Below are 20427 nucleotides of genomic sequence, written 5' to 3' on the forward strand. Positions count from 1 at the left end.
GGCAGGAATGGCCCATTGCTGATTGTCCTGTCAAGCTGTCACTGGAGATGCCCAGGGGAGTACTGCCTTAGTATGGACACAGCTGCTAGAAGCTGTCTACAAGCTACCTCCCCGGATCAGACTCTCTCTTCATTTAAACCATGTTACTGAGGTATGATTGACATGTAAAAGCTGTAGATACTTCATGTATGCAATTCAAGGAGTTTGAAGGTAAGTACGCAGCCATGAAACCATCACCACCATCAAGGTCATAGGCAGTCCATCACCTCCCAAAGTTTCCTCCTACTCCTCCCCCAACCTCTTTTTTTAAGGAGTTTTTTTTTTTTTTTTTTTTTTTGAGATATAAAAAGACTGCTAACAAGACAAAAGTCACTCTGGTGTGTGACCTAATCACAAAAGTAACATTCCTTCAACATTGCTGTATTCTGTTGGTTAGTAGCAAGTTAAAGAAAGAGGATAATACAGGGCCATGAATACCAAGAGGTGGGGACCACCAGGTTCATTTTTAAGGTGCCGACCGTGTGTGTGTAGAAGGTAGATAATTTTCTATTCAGTTTATAAGTTTCTGGATCAGGAGTAGCAGGATTTGGACCTGATAGAAAGTGCAAGAATGAGATTTTGGCAGATACCATGATTGGAAGAGACTTAGAGATGAGGCGGTCATAGGATGTGAGTCAGTTTTGCATTTGAGAGGGATGTGAATAGTTGTAACCAAGAGGACAAGAGGTAGATTGAATTATTCATCACAGTCCTTCACTCCCCTGTAGCAGAATCCTTACCATAGTCTTATTATTATGAATGGAGTATAGATCCCTTGCCATTGAGGAACTCATTGTTTCCGTAATTGATATAAGCCAAAGATATAAGTAAGTTCAGGAAAAATTTAGATGAATCCATGAGTGGTAAATCCAGATTTGGGTATTAACGGAAACCAGGGAGTTTGAAACAAATCCCAAAACTTCTGAGGCCAACATGAATGGAATATTATGAGACTCTGAAACCACAGGCTGGTTAGGCCATTGGGCTGACCCAGTATTGCATTACTTGTATTCATATCATTTGGTTTTTAAAAATAAATACACATTTTAGTATAAATTTCTAAGGGAAACATGTATTTTATTTGAAAAGACTGTAACCTTTTCAAATAAAATAACCCCATGTTTCTTTTAAACTAATTACAAAGACCTCAGATGTTCTAAGCCAAAGGATGTAGGAAACTCTGTGACCAAATGTGTCTTATTTTACATTCACACACCTACATTGTACGTGTGGAAAACAAAACAGGATTTTGAATATAGGATCTTAGCTTCCAGGTAAGAAACTGTATGGGCACTGAAGTCATCTTGGGGACAGATGAAATCTTTCAAACCAAAAAAATGGCTCAAATTACTATCATTTGCTTCATAAAATTGCCTGCTTGAAAAAACAGTTCCAACTCTTTTGCCATTCTCCATAAGTCTCAAATCATTATGGTTTGGGAAAAATGCACATGAAACTATGATAGCAATAATTATTTCAAATGAATGAATAAAAGAAAGCAAGATACTATGTTTTTTTTCCAGGCAGCATTTAAATGCAGAATATTTCATTTTAGATGCAGTAAATACCACAGAAGCCAGCAGATAAAGATGATGTCCCAGCTCCCCAAACCATACTAAAATGACTTGGAACTCCACTCAGGCAGGCAACTGAGGCAGAGATTGTGGCTAAATGCTGTAAGCTTGCTGGTCAGAAATAATGGTATGTTTCAGTTATGTTGCTACATAATTATGTTTTACACATAGTTAGTGATGCCCAATATACTAGTATATTTCCAAAATAGAACCACAAAATGGATGACAATTTAGATAATCCCATGCTTGTAATTTTGTTTTAAGAAAAGTTTCTGGTACATTAGTCATTTCTGTCTTTGATAACACCTTTCCTTTCCCACTCATGCACTGATGCAAGAGTTAACAAATTTTGAAATTACTAATGGACCAGAAAAAGTCCTGGAGAATCTTCCAAGTGGATATTATAATCAGCCTCCACATAATCTAACTTAAATGTTATCTGATAGGTGTAGAATAAGAACTAGAAAAAGCAGAAAAGACATTATTCCACAAACAGCAAGAAAGAATGATTATGAAGTTGATTCCTCCGGTCTAAGCGTGCCTGGAGTGAGTAGAAAGTAATCTGTCGTGAGTGTTTACAGTGTGAACTGACTGGATGACCACTTGAGAAACGCTGTAATGTACAAGGAAGACTCTGCAAAGCTTCCATAGTTATTAAGGGAAACAGACACAGAAGTCACCTATAGCAAAGAACTTTTTAGCTAATTAGGAGAGGCTTGTTCATCCCTAGAGGATCCTAAGGTTGCTTTTTGGCCTTGTTCCTGCCCTCCTGCCCCAAAACAGAGACCAGCTTCTGCTTTCTGTAGAGTGTTTCTTCAAATCGTCCCCTCGAGATACCTAAGCAGCTCCAGGAAGTGAGGCCCAGAGACCAAAGGCCCAGGCTCTTTCCTATGTCAGGTTTATTTCCTATTCCAGTCCCTCCAGACGAAAGGAAGGAGCTGTCCACAGAAGTGTGGCCTTTCCCTGGAACCTGGACAAGACTTGCATATTGGGACAAAACACTGTAATCTTTGCCTCTGTTGCCCAGAGACACGGAGGCATGGGCCATCTTCACCAAACCCCCTGGCCTCACGTGTGTTGTCACATGGTCTCTGTGCAGTCAGTTCCTATGTCATGAACAAGCAGGTAAGGCCAACACACATTCTTCATGCTATTTCTACTGCTATCAACTTCTTGCCATCATCTCTCCATCTGGACAAAGTTTACACAGAATGCCTTTTCCACTATAGGCCAGGTTTAGTATTTTAAAATTATTTCAACCCTGGCTGGTGTGGCTCAGTGGACTGAACACTGGCCTACGAACCAAAGGGTCACCCATTTGATTCCCAGTCAGGGCACGTGCCTGGGCACGTGCCTCGGTTGCAGGCCAGGTCCCCAGTAAGGGGCATGCAAAAGGCAACCACACATTGATGTTTCTCTCCCTCTCTTTCTCCCTGTCTAAAATAAGTAAAATCTTTAAAAAAATAAATACATAAGATCATTTCAGAGATATGGAAGATATTTCTGACTATTTCTAATGACACAAACATGGATCCTATTTAGTAGAGAAAATTCTTTTAAATTTCATTGATCAAAAAAAACATTGTAAACTCTTAATCAGATATCAGTTGCTAGGGAATATGTAAATGTGTGCATGACCAAATCTTGCCTATAAAACTCTAAAGTGAATTACTCAATTGCCTGACCCCCAAACATTTCCTGCTTTTTAGAATAGAGAATACTGAACAGGATTTAAAGTTTTCCTTGATGACTCAGGTCCACCATTATGGGAAACAACTTCATAATGATGTTATTTCCCAGGGACTAAGATGGGTAGAGCTGCTCACTCTTACTGAGTGCCAGGACCATGGCACTCTTCAATTTTTTCAACTTCTTACCTGTCACCACTCTATCAGCTGATACTTCTTGTCAGTGCAGCTGCTGCTTCTAGCAACCTCCATGCTACTCTTTAGCTGCAGGGACTTTTTGGTTACTATACTCTCAGTAACTGTTCTTTAGTTCTGTTTTTTCCCACCATTTCTGCCACCTCCTTTCTCTTCTGTCAGCTGCCACTTGTATTGGTGTCAGTGTCCTTTTCTAATTTGTAAGCTTGTTTTACAACAGTCTGGACGAGGGTTGAGAGCAATTTTGTAGAACTGTAGAAATGTGCATAAATTTGGGGATATCTTTATTTCTGTTTCAAAGCTTTGTATCCGTTCTTCCCAGAAGCACAGCTTTGCTGTAGATTTTAAAAGTGATGAATAGCCTATCACTGAAATGAAAGGCTTTTAGACAAAAGAAAAAACAAATAAGAAAATAATTGATTATTTTAAAAATCAACTTTAAGAGTGACCTGATATATTTTCCTAAGCCTGAAGTGTCTAAATATATTGGTGGAAGAATGGTTGGGTTAATTATTTCTGCTTTTTTAAAAAAAAGTTTTTTAAATATTTTATTTATTTATTTTTAGAGAGAGAAACATCGATTGACCACCTCTTGCATGCACCCTGACTGGGGACTGAAACCGCAACCCAGGTGTGCCCTGCCCAGGAATTATACTGGTGACCTTTTGCTTTGTAGGTTGATGCCCAACCAACTGAGCCACAGTGGTCAGGGCACTTATTTTTGCTTTGAAGCCAATTAGTACTTGGTAGATTTATGTCTTAGAGAGGTATGGATACTTTCACAATATATTATAAATATTTCTAAGATAGGGATTGAGTTTTACTCATTTTTGTATCTTTTGTGCCTAGCACAAAAAGTACAGTGTATGCACATAGAAAATATTCATCTCTGTTGACTATAATTGATTCAATGGCCATCGGTATACAAGGGACTCTACCAAAAGAAAAAGATTAGGCATTCTGCAAACTCTGCTTCCCAAGCTAGGAAGCAGACATCTGAGCAAGGAGATTGGTACAGATAGTCTCCTGGATTACCTTCATTTCCCTCCTGTCTTCCAGTCTTCTCCACCCCTACTCCACTGTCATTCATGCTTTCTGAGTCATTGGGGTTTCACCACTTGGTCTTAGAGGCTTTGAACAGAAATTAAAAGGCCATGTTACATGAACAGATTTCGTGTGCACAGATTTCAAGTCTCCCTCCAAGTCTGGTTCATATCTCCTGGTAATTTTATAGCAAGGAGCTGGTTGCTGGGCCATGTCTCCATGTTGAGCATTTTCCTGGCCTACAGGGTAGGGATGGAGGAGGTGACTGAGTAACTTGAAAGGATGTCTCATTATTTTCTGTTACCTCCGCTCTTTTACTTATCTGTGGGCACAAACACTAGAGTTTTCATTGTATTCATTGCAGCCAGGGAAGAATTACATTTCTTTTTCTCCTCCTTCTCCTCCTCTTTTTTTCTTTTTTTTCTTTTAGGGAAGAATTTCTTGAGGCTAAAGGCTGTGGGACATTTGAGGAGACTGAAGAGGGAAGGCACAGAATTGTGTTCTCTTTTTGAGCATTCTGGTTCTTCTGTGAATTGCAAGCAGGTTTGTGGGCTTTCAGTGGCCTCTGAGTACTTTCCGTCCATCAGTCATAGATAATGTTTACCCAAGTGTTGACAGAAAGCTCCTTCCTCAAGATGCTGGCAAGATGGTTATGTAGAAACTAAGCATTTGGCAACTTGTTTAATACCACAGAGTATGGAGCAGGGTGCCTCTTAATCAAATTTGTTCTTATAAAGAAATAATCTCTGCTCTTTGGTTTGAGAACCATTCATATGCCCTCATTCTCATAGTAAACAGATGGCTTGTTCAACTTTTCACTCATCCAGAGTAAACGATCACGTTGTCCGCACGGTAAAACTCCCATCAGGTCCATCTGTGTGTTTCCTAGCCCAAGCCCTGCACAGGTTAAACTGTGATGTAATGGGCGAAGCATTTCCGCTCCTCACAGGAAGATGAAAACACCAGCAGTGGGAGCTGTGAAGGAGGCCCTACTAGACTCAAACGTGTAACACTGGACGACCTTCTTACGTATACTTTCAGGGACATGGGCTAGGGATTCTTCATTTATTTACCTAGTGGGCCTTTAGAACAGAGAAGTAGAGCTGCTCTTTGCTGTGTCCCTTCCAAGTTATAGTGAAGACTAAGCAAAACAGCAGCAACAATCAGTAACCATTTTGCAGCAATCACATTATTTTATTGGCACTCATATCAGCTGTATGCCGGGAGCTACTCATATTTCTGACCTCGATTTCAGCTTTCCCAATCTGATTCCCAGGGAGCAGAAGAGAGAGGACACCAGTACCCCTGTTTCTCTGGACTTAAAGTGACTTTAACTATAAGATCATAATTTCCTAACGGATATCCTGGCCCCATCAGGTTTTTAAATTTTTTTACAGTGAAATAATATGCAAAGATAATATTTCTGTCTCTGGCAAAAACAACACCTCCTTTCTGGATTTAAACTCACTACCCTTGTCATAGTGATACTGAAGTACGAAAATATGCAATTCTCCCCCTTAGGTTCACTAATTCCATGTTTCTGATACTTTCTGGTAAATTCTTCATGATAGTTACCTCTGTGGTAAATAACTAATCAGTACCCTTTCAAAAATTCTGTCTTAATGCACTGAAAAGTATTATCAGTTTAATAACTTATTTTCTCACCTTTTAGTGTATTGAAGTTACATTAAAACTATATGTTATAATATATGGTTATGTTAAAACTATATACTAATAAATAATATATATAATGTTTAAATATAGTATACATATTATAATATACATAATATTTTCCCCTCTTCAAGTGAGTATCTATCAAACAATGACTAAAGGATTGGTAAGTTGATTTGTATCCTTCCTCATATAGTCTACTTTTAAATTACTTTTGTTTATTTCTGTCTCCTCCTTTTTATAGCAGTCCCTTTAGCATCTCTTGCAGTGCTGGGTTGGTGAAGATCTACTCTTTTAGCCGCCTTTTGTCTGGGAAGCTCTTTATTTCACCTTCCATTTTAAATGAGAGCCTTGCTGGATAGAGTAATCTTGGTTATAGGTCCTTACTTTTCATTACCTGGAGTATGCCATGCCAGTCCCTTTTGACTTACAGTGTTTCTGTTGAGAAAAAAGCTAATAGACTTATTGGAGCCCCCTTGTATGTTACTAGATGTTTCTCTCTTGCTGCTTTTAAGATTCTCTCTCTGTCTTTAAAATTTGCCATTTTAATTATGATGTGTCTTGGAGTGGGCTGGTGAGGACCTGGGAAAAAGGGACCCCTAGTACATTGCTGGTGGGAATGCAGAGTAGTGCAGCCACTATGTAAAATAGTATGGAATTTCCTCAAAAAACTAAAGATGGAACTGCCTTTTGACCCAGCAATTCCACTGCTGGGAACATTTCTTAAGAACCCTAAATCACCAATTCAGAAGAACTTATACACCCCTATGTTCATAATGGTGCTATTTACAATAACCAAGAGCTGGAAACAGCCTAAGTGCCCATCAGTAAATGAGTGGATCAAAAAACCGGTACATTTACACAATGGAATACTATGCAGCAGAAAGAAAGAAGGAACTTGTACTTTTTGCAACAGCATTTGTGGAACTGGAAAAATATGCTAAGTGAAAGAAGTCAGTCAGTGAAGACAAATACCATATGATCTCACCAAAAGAGGAATCTAATGAACAAAATAAACTAATGAACAAAACAGAACCACAGGCATGGAAACATGGAACAGCATGAAAGTGACCAGAGGGAAGGGGAAAATGGAATATTTTCTTTTAATAGGGAAAGGACTAGATAAAGAACATGTGTGAATGACCCATGAACATGGGCAACAGTGTGTGGGAATTAACAGGGGGAGGGGTAGAGGAGGGCAAAGGGGGAAAATTGGGACAATTATAATAGAATAACAAAAAATGACAATAAAGAATAAATTACTTTTATTTAGTTGATATTTTTTAGAATTTATATTCTAATTCCAGTAGAAAAATGAAGAAACTTACAGAACTACTGTGAATTAAATCACTGCTGAGTCATAGATTTGTTTGTTCAGTAGAAATCTTTCTACCTGGTCCCTTTGGAAACTGGGTAATCTGGATGAAAAAAGCTCCCAAAATTCCAAAAGCCTTGTCTCTAGCTATTAGTAAGACCACTGGGCTTAAATGCAGCTTCCAGCCCACCTCTACCTCTCCACTTCTCATTCCCACTTCCTGCCTCCATGTAATTCAAGCCAAGTCTGGCTAACCCCACCCTTTTGGGGAGGCAGGGGTCACTTATGGTCATTTCCATTGTGGTAGGTGCTTAGAGGAAACAGAATAAGCAGCAAGCAGTAATGTGTTTTCTAAGCAAGTATTATATTTTCAAATTTTCTTCTGACTTGGATTCCTTTCCAGTTTTTCCTGGTCTTTTCATTTGGGTTTGCACATGCTTCAATATTCTCAGAATAGCTTATCTTGAAATCTTGCCTTCTGTACAGAACCCAGAAGGAGAATGGCGCCTTTTTGAAAAGCCAAATAACTTTGTGTCATATTGTAACAAACAGAACCTTTACTTGGGAGCAAAGTATTGCCATAATTAAATGCTCTCTAGATGCCTGCTCTGCCACCAGAGTATAAACAGATATTTTCCAGTCCATAGTTACCTCTTTAAAATGCAGCCCTTAAAGAAAAAAATAACGTGAGAAAGCATTATAGGTTCTCACTTCTAACTGTACAAGTAGTATTTTCTCTCTGTTTAGGGAGACAAATGGATTAGCACCTGGCCTGTCACCATGGAAACTATGGGTTGACAAGCAGGGAAGCTCCCCTGGTCTGCCAGGAGGGAGAGGTCACCAGTACCTAGGCACATTCTTGTTCCCTAGAGGTTTTCAGTGAAGAATTACCTTAAATGAGAAAAACTGGAAACCTTAAACATTTCAATGAGCAGAATACAGTCTAAGGATCATGTCTGATAGTTTTTAAATTCTGTAAGTCCTTGTAACAAGAGCACTCCACCTGGACTTTCCAGGAGATCCTCGAAAGACAATGTGGACATAAAACATTCCACCTAGCACTCTTCTGGGGACCAGGAGCACAGGCATGAACACAGCCAATACAACCCTGGCCTTGCCAAGCTTAGTTCAGTGTGGAAATGATATTACACACATATACTCAAAGACAAATATATAAGCATACATTTGGCAAGTTCCAGAATGAAAAAGTTCAGTTTGCATGGGAATGTAACTGGGTAACTTGATTAAGACTGGAGTCAGGAAAAACCTCTGCAAAGAAATGTGAGGGAAATTGGGAGTGGGGTAGGGAGAGAGGTAGATGGAAAGACTGGCATATGTGAAGACACAAAGGTATGTGAGAACTTAGCTAGTTGTTGGGGCTGAAAAAGAAGGCCAACATGCAGAAGTGTCAAAATCACCATGGAGCAATATATTTTCAGAAGAAATCAATAATAGTGTCAACTGATGGTCGTTGGAGCTAATTCAGTATCCACAGGAATTGCCAATATGAAGGGGGATGAAGAAGGAAACTTCAGTTAGTGCAATCAGCTCAGTTGTGTTATAGCTCATTTAGGAAGCAGCACAACAGCTGTGGAACAGCACTGCTGTGAGGTGGACCTGGGATGAGGTGGCCCTTGAGTGAGGCCTCACTTCTGCGAGAGAGTGCTGCTCTGCTCCACTCCCCTCTTCTGGGCCTGCTCAGCCTGCTCTGCCTGCTCTGCCTGCTCTGGTCTGCTCCAATCTGCTCCACTCTGTATGTGTCCAGTTAGATAGATGTCTTCACAGTTTCACCTCTAGCCAGGAAGATACAGTCTTCATTCTTGGATGGAAAGAGAATGTATGACCATTGAGCCAGAGGAGAAGAGCTCAGTGGTGTAGAGAGAAACCCCCACCTCTGGTTCCTGATTGGTTCATCCTTATGTAAATGAGTACTCCAAATCCTTTGAAGTCTGATTGTTCCAAAAAGCGCTGTCCTGATTAGTCAGAGTGGAGCCATTCTGATTGGTCAGTGAAGATGCTAATGGAGATAAAGCTGCACAGCTCCAGTTGAACAGGAAAAGTCTCAGTCCTGTTGTTTGAAATACGAACCCAGGAACTCATATGTAGGGGCTGGCTCAGATAGCAGGAACATAGTGCAGGAATGCCATTCTGTGCAGGCTTCCCCAAAGTGTAACTTAAGTGAGAGGTCACGGTTTAGAAACAATTGCTAGGCTCTTTTTTTTGCTTTTTGTTTTTAATTGTTAAATTGATTTGAGGAGGCCATGGAGAGACAAAAAATCATTGATTTGTTCCACCATTTATGCATTCTTTGGTTGATTCTTATATGTGCCCTGTCCTGCGATTGAACCTACAAACTTGACCTATTGGAATGACACTAGCCAACTGAGCTACCTGGCCAGGGCGAGGCTCTGCTTTTAAATTTCAGCTCATTTATCCACAGGAGCCGTCCTTGTAGATACTCTTCTATCTCGGGGTCAACAATGGTTTTATAAATCTGACAACTTTGAAACTGCTCCTTTAAAGATAATGAAAAATTTAAAAATTGAACAATCAGTGGACTAAAAGCATCACTTGTTTAGGGGTGATCTAAAAATATTTGTGTGAGCTGCATTCATTAGGGATTGAGTTCTATATGTAAGAGAAAAAATGGATGACAGTGACTAAAGCCATAGAGAGGTTTCTTAATCTCACCAAGAGCTAACGAGTGGCTGGTGGTTTGGTGGCTTTAAGCCTCTGTGATTCTCTTGGCCTCTCCCTCATGACTACAATGTGGCTGCTTGGGCTCCAGTTCCAGTCACTATCCTGACTTTCCTGGCAGGGACAGGAGTAACGTATCTATCAGGAAAGCAAAACCTTGGAACTCATCAGGCGTCTTCACATAAATTTTGGTCAGAATAGTGTCACATGCTCATTCCAAGTTGCCAGACAAGATGGGAGGTATTTTTAAGCTGGACATTAAAATCGGGCTCTGTTAATAAGGAAAAAGGGAAGGATGGATGTTGAAATGGGCAATTAGTCTCTGTAACCTGGAGTTTTTCAGCCTACTCTACGGGTGGAAATGCTGCTGCTTTTTTTTTTTTTTTAACACCCATCCAAGTGATTTTTATTATATGTTTTCAATAAATCATGACTTTGGGGCATGTGTTTATCAACCTCTGTGACTACAAAAGTCTAAAGGAGCCTGTTGGCAATATTAACTGGACTAAACCCAAAGGAATGAGCTTGTGATGAATCATTTAGTGAACATTTGCGCTTGACCCAGGTTTGTTTCCTTTGGGGCGGGTCTTGTACTGTTCCATAAAACCAGGGCATCTGATCTGTTCTGCTTCCCTGTGGCTTCTGTAGCTTGTCTGCTATAGTTTGACAGTGATTAAAAACCCACAAGTAAACTTTCTGAATGATTTAATCAATCCAAGATGTATGCCATTTAAGATCATCTGTTGTATTCTAGAACTCGAGATTAGCTTTGCCCATCAGTATTTTCTGAGATCTTTATTTAATTGAACACCCTCCTTTGAGGAGCCAAGGAAATGACTGGATCTGAGTGGTGGAAGGTATGAAGGAGGCATAGTTCCAACAGCCATGTGAAACTCCACAACTTACATCCTCATGTCCTTAGGGGTAAACAATTCTGTGTGGATATGGGCACATTTTGAGCTGACAGTGCCCCTTGTACACATACCCAGATGAGGTATCCAGTCTATATAATGGCCCCAATTAGCTCTACCTTCTGGTATTCCCATTCTTGTATAGTGCCTTTCCACACTGTATCAGGGTTGGCCTGCGTGACCAACATCATAGATACCATTGGCTTGGTCATAAGAGAGATCATGGCTTCTGCCTTGCTCTCTCTCGGATCACTCATTGTGGGAGAAGCTAACTGCTATGCAGTAAGAACTCTTAAGCAACCCTCTAGAGAGGCCCATGTGACGAGTACATAAAGCCTACTGCTGACAGCCAGCAAGGCACTGAGATCTGCATCAGCCACATGAGTGAGCTGACTTGGAAGCAGATCCTCCATCTTCAGTTAAATGTTCAGACTACAGGAGCCCAGTGGGCATCTTGACTGCAACTGTGTGAGTAACCCTGAGCTAGAATTACCCAGCTACTGCTATATTCCTTACTCACAGAAACTGGAATAATAATAATTTGTGATTTTAAGCCACTATTATTCAGCAATAGATTATATCACACATTTTTGCTTATTACTCCAGGGCACCATGATACTGATGAGTGCTGGCTTGGCCCAAGCACATGCGTAGATCAGGAAGCTAACACTCCAAGGATGACCTTTGACCAGTGGGATGGGAGTTGATGGATGAATGGACCTGCCTCCTACTTTTTGTTTGCATGGACAACTCTAGAAAGCATTAAGTAGGCATCTTAGGTGGACTCTGAGAAGAATCAAGCCTTGTCTCCCAAAGTAGTGTTTCCCTCTGTTGCTGTCTTATTCCCCTTTATCTCTCTCTCTCTCTCCTCCTCCTCCTCCTGCCTAGGATCAACCCCCAAATGATCTGTCTTCACACAAGCCTCATGATGTCGGGCTTGTCCTTCAGGGACACTCAGGCTAAAACAAGCCCCCAGACTGTTCCAAATGAGAATGTGCTCATTTGAATTAACAGATGAGCACAATAGGCTTAGACTGACCAGAGTAGGATGTAGAGAAGCTCATTTTATTGGAGGGCTTCTTTGGCAATGTAATGATGTTGTGGGGTTTTTTTTTTTTTTCTTGTTCTTTAAAAAAAAAAGTGAGCATCTTTTAGGTGTCAGCTTTGGAAGTTTCCTAATTAGACATTTATATATCAAGGACCCTTATAAACCTTCTCTCTTGGCATTAATGAATATTAAAATAGCTCCTGAGGAAAAGAGGTAAATTCTGTGTATTGCATTCCTTGATCCTCAAAAAAGAAAGCTCCTTCTAAATAGGCATGATTGCCAAGTTCAGGCACAGTTTTAAGAAGTTCCTCGGGGCTTTGGTGTCCTCTCCCTATCCCCCCACCCCTGCCTCCTCCCACCAACCTGCACAGTGGTCTGCTGGAAGACAGGTACATTGGAAAAGTACTTTTCTGAGGATAAGGAGTTCACACTTTTTTCATTGTCTGGGGGTATCCATTTTGGTCTCTGTTGACATACAATCATTTGGGATATGGCATGTTTTAGGGTAACAATGGATGAGTTCTTTCAATTTCACGCCAGACATGGAGCTCCGAGACAGTGGGAGACAGTGGTCTGTCTGTCAGCACATGTTTTAGTCCATTGGTCTTTTTTTTTATGCAAAAAATTGTTATTGTACACTAGGGTTTCTTTTTCTTAACTAAAAGTGTTCTCTTGAATTAACCTAATTGTACTAACCATCCGAAGTCTAGCACCTTAAAACCATTTGACTTCAAAAATTAAAACTGGCTTCCTTTGGCTCTGACACTGTCTTCATGTGCCTGAGAGATGGTCAGCAAGAGGAGAGTGGAGTGTCAGTCCAAGTCCAACTGACTCTGGCCCAGCTTACATGGCATCCATTTACTGTTCATAACCCCCACTGACCTTCCAAGTTTAAACTCAGAGCTGCGATGAAACTATAAGCTGACCATGGGCAAAATTTTAGTACGCATTTGGGCTTACACATGAGGATTGCAGAATGAGAGAAAATCAAGTGGGAATTAGAAAGACCTGGGGACCAGGGCAAAGGTGAGTGGACATTGGTATTACAGAAAGTGAAAACCTAGTTAAGGGTTATAGGTCATTCAGCATTTACGAGATGCCACCAGGTGCCTGGTGCTGTGCTGAATATGGGAAGATGACGACGGTGCAGACTCCATCCTCAAGGAACTCAGCCCTATGAGAAATAGGAGTTCATTTTTGAGAAAGATAATGAGATTCTTAGCTGGTGTCGGTTTTGAAATTTTTCCAGTGGGATATTTATAGACAAGGATGATCAGTAAAGCCAGACATTGATGCAATAATGACGATTGATGCGTGATTCCTATTCCAAACTCCCCTTTCCTGGTAATAACTTTATAAGACAATGTAATTGAAAGCTTTTTGGAAAGTGTCCAGCAAATGTTTCCACCAAGCTAAGTGCATGTGATGGCTCAAGGTCCCTGACTCCAAATCACTTACTTTCCACGAGACACAAAAGCCTAGTTTCCTAGGACTTGCTCCCTTCTCCCTCGCATTCAGTGTTTCCATCATGACCCCACCTTTATTTGTTCCTTCTGAGGTCAGGGACAGAAGGCTGCCCTGGAGCTGCTTGCTCCTCAACTGTGCCCTGTGGAAAGCTGATCCTTTTTTTTTTTTTAATTTTCTATTTTTAAATCATGTTTATTCTATTACAGTTGTCTCAGTTTTTGCCCCTTTGTCCTCCTCCACTCATCCTACCCTGTCCCCCACTCCCACAGTCAATTCCCACTCTGTTGTCCATGTCCATGGGTCATTCATACATGTTTATTTAGTCCCTTCTTTCCACCATTGTCATCCTTCCCCACCCCCTCTGGTCACTTTCAGGCTGCTCCATGTTTCCATGCCTGTCATTTATTTTGTTCGTTAGTTTATTTTGTTGAATAGATTCCACTTACAGGTGAGATCATACAGTATTTGTCTCTCACCAACTGGCTTATTTGACCAAAGCATCAAAGCAATCCAGCTGCAGATTAAGGCCATGGGAGGCTTGGAAGCTTTGGTTTGAGTCAGGTCCTGGACCTCTTTGAAGAGCTGGAGTGAGGGAAAAAAAGTGTGAGGCAGGTCCTAAGTGCACACACATTGTATTTAGATAGAAGAGGCAGGAACCGATAGGAAAGCAGCAGATTCTTTAGCAGATATAACAGAGCACATATCTTAATGAGTGTTCTATCCTCCAATGCAAGTCACCATGATAGACAAAGTACTCATTTCATCATGTCTCTCCACATGTGAAAAAGAATAATCCTACTGAGAAGGATTATCATGGGCAAGCATATGGACGACAGAAGCAATTATTTCCTTTCTTTTACATTTCTAGTTACATTTTTGTAGGTTTCTAGTTACATTTCTAGTTACATTTCTATAGGTTTGGTTGATCATGGTTAAGAGCTAGGAACTAAGCTCTTAACATGTTCTGATAAAATTCCTCTCTGACCTCAGGTCCTAGAAAAGAAAAATGATGCACTAAACCCTGAGTGACGAAGCACTAGAAATGACAGTGATAGTACTGGCCTAAAGAATTGCCTTATTCTGTCAGGAATTGTTCAGGTATTTACATCTTATTATGAATTAGTTTTCCTTGTAAGTGATGGATGGAATCAAGAGACTTTTTCCAGTTTAATCTTCTTACAAACCACTATGTTTTAAGATAGACAGCATTTCTCTCCATGATCCACAGCCCCTCTATTATTAGATCACTGGAAGGTTTGATGGGGTAGAGCAGGAGGCAAAAGTAGGGATAATTCTAATTGATTGTGCCTAGATGACAAAACCTGGGGTTGCAATGGGTAATTGATGGCAAGAGGTTTAGGGCTTCAAAACTTCAGTACTCAAGGCACTTACTGTCCAGTGGGAAGGGAAATAAGTTTCCAGTAGATGGATAAGGAGCAGAGAAAGGGAACTGGTAACCAGACTTTAAAAAAAAAATTTAGCAGGGAAGGGAGGGAGATAGGGAGATACACATCAATGCGTGAGAGAAACATCAATTGGCTACCTCTCACATGTGGTCCAACCAGAGACGCAAGCCAGGCATGTGCACTGACTGAGAATCAAACCAGAGACCCCTTAGTCTGTGGAACGATGCCCAACCAATGGAGCCATGCTGGTCAGGGCAGGGGCCAGACTTAATTTGCTTTACAGTTTAACTAGACTAGGTCCTAGGTATGGGCAACAATGTCACGCATTACCATGGGACATGGCCCAATCTTGGTAGGAAGGTTTTTGTGGACCATCCCAGCATGTCAGAAATAGAGGTTACTAAACTGCTATTATTGCATATGACTGAGAAAACTATAGCTCAGAAATAATTGGAACACTCCATCCTCAATATAACAATTCAACTTTTCTTTGTTCTTGGGCTAGCTATACTTAGGTTTATACATTTATCTTTGTCTCAATAGACAGACTATATTAGGCCACACTTACTGGAAAACTTAGGCATTATTTCTTGACAAAGAACTACAGGGTTATGTCTTTAAAAATTTTTATTGTGGTGAAATATACATAACATCATAAAATTTGTACTTTAACCATTTTTAAGTGTACAGTTCAGTATAGTTAAACACACTCACACTGTTGTGCAACCATCACCACTGTCCTTCTCCAATGAATCTCCCAGATTGAAACTCTACCCAGTAAACAATAGCTCCCCATTCTCACCTTCTCCCAACATCTGGTAACCACTGCCCTACTCTCAGTCTCTGGGTTTGACTACGGTGCTTACCTAATATAAGTGGGATCACCAATATTTGTCCTTTTGGGTTTGGCTTACTTCACTTAGCATGATGACTTCAAGTTTTATCCATGTTGTAGCATGTGTCAGAATTTCATTCCTTTTTAAGGCTAATAATATTCCATTGTATGTATATACCACATTTTGTTTATCCATTCATCCATAGATGAAAGTAATTACCTTTTAATCATCACACCAGTACTTACATGTAAAAATGATGTTGTCTTTCAGATTAGAGCACTTGGGGACTTATATATACTTACTCACTGATGCCATGCTATGGACTGAACTGTTATTCCCCATATTCATATGCTGAAGCTGTAACCCTGAGTACCTCAGAATTTGACTACATTTGAATACAGAGGTGATTAAGTTAAAAGGTGGCTTTTAGGGTGGGCCCTAATCTAATATGACTGGTGTCCTCATAAGAAGAAATGTGGACACAAAAAGAGATACCAGGGTGCAGGTGAGCAGAAAAGACCACGTGAGGACACAGCAAAAAGACAACCATCAGCAAGCCAAGGTGAGAGGCCTCAGGAGAAACCTACCCTGCCAGCACCTTGATCTCAGACGTCCAGCCTCCAGAACTATGAGAAATACATTCTTGTTATTTAAGCTGTCGAGTCTTGTGTAGTTTGTTATCACAGCCCTAGTAGCAGAATACAGCTTGCTTTAAAAAAAACCACAACATTCTGGGTGCTTTTGTGGCAATGCCTCAGAATCGGCTTAAGCCCATGCACCAAAATCAGCCTCTGTACATTCTTGTCCCAAACAATATTACTCAGCTTGATCACTAGTTTTTTTTCCATCATATTTGGCTTTAAATGGCTTTTGACTAAACATTTTTTTTTCAAATACAGTTTACATTCATTATTATTTTGTATTAGTTTCAGCTTTACCATAGTTTACAAACTATTCACCCTGGTGTTTCCAGTACCCAATTGGCACCATACATAGGTAATACAATGTTATTGACTATAGACTTTTGACTCTTTAACAAAAGATTAAATCCTCTCTTAAAGGATAAAAATACCTACTGAGGATAGTCAGTACTCTGACAACTTTGAAGGCAATTCTGAGAGGAAACTGAGCAATAGCAATGAAAAATTTCCTCAGGTGAGGATTAAATAAAGAAACAATTATTTGTATAGATTGCTTTTAGTTGTGAGAGAATCTTTTTAAGAGTATTGGGATGACATTGGTTAATAACCTTATATAAGTTTCAAGTGTACAATTCTATGACATCATCTGTATATTCCGTTATGTGGCCACCACCCAAAGTCTAGTCTCCATCTGTCACCACATACTTGAGTCCCTTTACCCTCTTCATCCTTCCCCCACTCCCCTTCCCTTCAGGTAACCACCATATTGTTCTCTGTGACTATGAATTTATTATTTTGCTTGTTTGTTGCTTTTTGTGTTGTATTCCACATATGAGTGAAATCATATGGTTCTTGTCCTGTTCCCTTTGACTTACTTAACTTAGCATGATATTCTCAAGATCCATTCATATGTCACAAATGACAATATTTCATCTTTTTTATGGTTGAGTAGTATTCTATTGTATGCATGTACCACATCTTCTTTATCGAATCCTCAGTGGAAGGACACAGGTAGTTTCCATGTCTTGGCTATTGTGAATAATATTTCAGTGAACATAAGGGTGCATATATCTTCATGAATAAGTGTTTTCAAAATTTTCAGGTAGGTACATAGAAGAGAGATTGCTGGGTCATATGGTAGCTCTATTCTGATTTTTTTTTAGGGTACTCCATACTGTTTTTCATAGAAGCTGCACCAATTTACATGAGAGAATCTGAAACACAATCCTTTTTTTTTTTATTGTTCAAATACACGTGTCTCCATTCTCCTGCTACCAGTTTGTCCTGCCCCATCCACTCCCACCTCCCTCCCTCAATCCTTCCCCACTTTGGCTTTGTCCATGGGTCCTTTATACATGTTCCTTGATTTGACCCTTCCCCTCTCTTTCCCTCTTATCACTCTCCCTCCTTCCCTCTCATTACTGTTGGTTTCTTTTTTCTTTCAGTGTTGCCGGTCTTATTTTCCTTGCATCTTTGTATTGTTGGTTAGGTTCCACTTACAGGTGAGATCATATGGTATCTGTCTTTCACCCCCTGGCTTATTTCACTTAGCATAATGTTCTCCATTGCCATCCATGCGTCACAAAGGGTAGTAGCTCGCTCTTTCTTTCTGCTGCGTAATATTCCATTGTATAAATATACCATAGTTTTTTGATCCACTTACTTACTGATGGGTACTTAGGTTGCTTCCAGAACTTGCCTGTTGTAAATTGTGCTGCTATGAACATTGGGATGCATAGGTTCTTTTAAATTGGTGTTTTGGGATTCTTAGGGTATAATCCCAGCAGTGGAATCACTGGGTCAAAAGGCAGTTTCATTTCTACTTTTTTGAGGAAATTCCAAACTGTTTTCCACAGTGCCTGTACCAGTCTGCATTCCCACCAACAGTGTACTAGGGTTCCCTTTTCTCCACAACCTCGCCAGCACTTGTTTGTTGGTTTGTTTATGATGGCCATTCTGACCAGTGTGAAGTGGTATCTCATTGTGGTTTTAATGTGCATTTCTCTGATGGCTAGTGATGCTGAGCATCCTTTCATATGTCTCTAGACCAAGGGGCATAAAGGAAAGAATAAACAAATGGGACTTCATCAAAATAAGAAGCATCTGCACGGCTAAAGAAAACATCAGCAAAATGAAAAGGGAACCAACCATATGGGAAAATACATTTGCCAATGATACCTAGGACAGGGGTTTGATCTGCAAAATATATAAAGAACTCACATGACTCCACTCCAGGAAGACAAACAATCCAATTAAAAAATGGGCAAAGGACCTGAACAGGCACTTCTCCAAGGAGGACATGCACAGGGCCCAGAGACATATAAACACAATTGTTTATATATGGATCTTACTTGATTTTCCTGAAAGAAGTCTAATTTTTGAAGTGGCAGGAGGCATTGTAGTACGGTTCCATCCTGAAGGTGGTCTCATATCATCAGACCCTGAAGATGGCAGTAAACTTCACTTTATGGTATTTGCAAAATAATGACTATCAAATCAGGGATTCTAGAATTTAAACCATTCTATGGCAGCAGCATGGTATCACTTTTGTTCTTTCCTTTTACTCCTACTTCATTCCCATTCATATCAATGTATTAACTAATATCTTACTGTTTGCTGCTGTTGAAGGTACCACAGCTTCCATCTCCCTCCCCCCAGTTTTACTGATATAATTGATATCTATCACTGTATAAGTTTAAGGCTCACAGCATAATGTTTCGACTTATATGTATTGTGAAATGACTACTGGAATAAGTTTGGTTAGCATCCATCACCTCATATGGATACAAAAAAAAAAAAAGAAAAAAGAAAAAAAGTTTTTCCTTGTGATAAGAACTCTTAGGAGCCACTCTCCTAACAACTTTCATGTATATTACATAGCAGTGTTAGTTACAGTGATCATATTGTACCTTCCACCCCTAGGACTTACTGATCTTGTAACTGGAAGTTTAATGCTGGAGCTCATCTGGAACTGTACTGTGGACTGGCTTATGTCCATTACCCTCATTCCTAATCCATCTGTTGAAGCCTGAAACCCCAATGTAACTGTATCAGGACATAGGGTTCTTAGTAAAGATTAATGAGGTCATAAGGGTGGGGTGCTAATCTAACAGGACTGTGGCTTTATAAGAAGAGGAAAAGAGAGTTCTCTCACTTTCAGCCATGTAAGGACACAGTGAGAAGGTGGTTGTCTGCACAGCCAGAAGAGTCCTCAGCAGAACCCAGCCATGCTGGTGCTCCTGTCTTGGTCTTCAGCCTCCAGAACTAAGAAAACACATTTCTGATGTCTAAGCCACCCAATCTCTGGTGTTTTGAGCAGACTAATGCAACTGGTTTCGTACTCTTCACTAGTTTACCTGAATGTTGGGTGAGGAATGAAAGCTGGGGTCTTCCCTGTGGAGCATTTAAGAAACAGACACCTCTGATACTGTTCAAAATCTCAAGCCTCTGAGGAACTCCTTTCAAGGAAAATTAGAAGGAAAAGCTAATTTGGAGCCCCTCCAATGAGAATGTGACTGTTGCCTCTGCAAGCTGGGTTTCCAAGCTCATATCTGGCAAAAAGTAAAATGTCTGTCCCTGCCTTCGTCCCCTCCCTGTCCTTTCTGCCCCTTCACCACACGCAATATTCATCCTCTTCCTTCTCCTCCAAGACTGTGGAACATGTGTTATGAGCATGGAGTTGGACAGACCTGACACCTACTAACTGGACAGTGTGGGCAACTTTCTGAAGCTGCAGAAGCTTGTTTTACCATCATAAATCAGTTGTTTTGAGATGTAAATAAGACAACAATAAATGCATGTGGTAGGTGTCAAGTAGGTGGTGTTGCTGTGTTCCTTAGGTGCAGCAGAGTCTGGGGCCTCACTCAGGCCCACCAGCAGTGCTCTTCCCTGAGAT

The 20427-nt window shown here is 40.3% G+C and overlaps 1 protein-coding gene across 2 annotated transcripts in view; it reads left to right on the plus strand.

Moving 5' to 3' along the window:
• The window catches only part of LOC129088273 (hairy/enhancer-of-split related with YRPW motif protein 1), a 315682-nt gene that overhangs the window by 210802 nt on the left and 84453 nt on the right, over positions 1–20427 (plus strand). The window lies entirely within an intron of this gene.

Source organism: Pteronotus mesoamericanus, unplaced genomic scaffold (genome assembly GCF_021234165.1).
Source record: "Pteronotus mesoamericanus isolate MK-2021 breed Mesoamerican mustached bat unplaced genomic scaffold, CSHL_Meso_final scaffold_54, whole genome shotgun sequence".
Lineage (NCBI taxonomy): Eukaryota > Metazoa > Chordata > Mammalia > Chiroptera > Mormoopidae > Pteronotus > Pteronotus mesoamericanus.